Source organism: Balaenoptera acutorostrata, chromosome 8 (assembly GCF_949987535.1).
Source record: "Balaenoptera acutorostrata chromosome 8, mBalAcu1.1, whole genome shotgun sequence".
Taxonomy (NCBI): Eukaryota; Metazoa; Chordata; class Mammalia; order Artiodactyla; family Balaenopteridae; genus Balaenoptera; species Balaenoptera acutorostrata.
Window position 1 is genome coordinate 49,720,187 of NC_080071.1, and position 2,056 is coordinate 49,722,242.

The window sequence follows — 2,056 nt, forward strand, 5'->3', positions numbered from 1 at the left end:
AGGTATAGTTGATTTACAATATTATGTTAGTTTCAGGTGTACAGCACAGTGATTCAGTTTATATATATATATACTTATATATATATATTCCTATATATATATATTCTTTTTCAGATTCTTTTCCCTTATATTTTACAAAATATTGAGTATAGTTTCCCATACTATATAGTATGTCCCCTTTTAGTTTTATTTATTTATTTACTTATTTGCTTAGCAAGGAGAGTAGGTCCCTTTTTAATTTTTACTTTTTAAATTGAAGTAAAGTTGATTTACAATGTTGTGTTAGTTCTACATTTGTATGTGTATTTCTCCCATCATGTATGCACCTGTCTTAGTCACTTAATTACAATCATCTCTGAACCTCAACTTCATCATTATAAAAATGGAGGTATTAATATCTATGTAATGTGCTTTCCCCTTGTAAGTAAATGCTCATGTTTCTTGTCCAAGGTCCAACAGGCAGTTTATTTCTTGCCAGTCTGAACAGGATATATGAGGCCCAAGGACACTAACCAGGTAATGCACCTGGTTAACAGATATATTGTGTCAACACAACACATATTGTACCAACAGATATAAAGCCAAATTCCAGCCTTTGGCACAAATTCTGAAATGACACTGCTCTCTTTGGCCAATACCAGGATTCTTTGTTCAAACCTCTGGTAAAAGCAGGGTGGGGCTCACTATTCACAGTCTACCCACCTCTGTCAGCAAAGGAGAGAGCTCTGCTGGCACTGCAGTGCAGGGCTATTCACCCAGGAGAGTCCCAGTTGGTGCAAGGTATTTCAGTCATAGGGATGCATCCTGGCCTATGAGTAGATGGGAACCTAGCTAGCTTCCCATCAGTCCTATGCAACTTCCTTGGAATTTTTTCTGACTCTAGAGCTGTAAGGAACTTAAATTCACTAATGCATAAGACATAGGTCCTGATAGATTTTAGACTTTGGGACAATTTTACTTGCTGCCAGGGAACATCTACAAGTAGGAAGCAGTACTGTCATTTGTTCTTTTTTGCTCTGGTTTCTATCCCATGGCACCTGGCCTGGTTCAGAGCCCAAGATGGCTAAGTTTCCTCAGTAGAATCCTTTACTTAGGGTGCAGGCAGCCACATAACTCATGCCATTTCTTGAGTTGCTGAGAAGTATGCAGCTTTTCAGGAAGATATTCTTGGAGCTCAAGCCAAGCAGTTGCCTCAATGACTGCCTGATTGTTTCCATTTAACAATTTGGGTTTTCTCCCACAGTCACTTCAGTGTGCTCAGTAAATTGGTGTTTTATGCTTGATTTTCACTTTCAGAATTCTATCTCAGCATTATGAGGATCTGATGTCATGATGTAAGCAAACGTTCCTGTATTGACATGTTTTGTTTTTGGCTAGTGGAGAGGTAATGCCAAAATTCTGAGTTCCATGGGAATAGAGCCAAGAGACGTTTGGCTTCTTAGTCAGAGTTAGTGTCCGTGGGAGCGGATCTGGGAAAGTCTTGTGGAGGATCCATGGCCAAAACCGCATAATCAGATTTTGTTCTGAATAGGGTCCTTCATAAGATGTTAGGAAAAAAAAAAGAACATAACATTATAGGAAGAAAGTTTTCTTAATCGAATAATCTTGAATGGTTAGGAAGACAAATTAAAAATGTGAATTAGTAGGTTAATCTCTTCATATGTTTGGTTTAAAGCTTACCTTTAAGATTAATTGAATCGAATTTATCTGTCGGCCCTTCTCAGGAGAACTCTCCAACAGATCTCGTTAAGATCAAAATCTGGGAATATGTTTTAGATCTCTGTAAGTTAATTCCAGTGAATAGTGTTTTGCCTATAGTGCATATGCAGAACTAATTAAAGAAAATGTTATTAAAGTCAGTTTTTCAAGAAAGTAAATATATGTGTGTTTAATAAATAATCACCTAAAAATAATAGCATCATACTGTTAAAAAACTTTTCTATCTTACAGTAATCCAAAATTGTAGTGAATGAAAACTTAGTATGTATTTCTTTGCTTCATTGCCAAACTCTGTATTTCTGTATCAGGAATACTTAGTGTAATGTTAAACCATAGC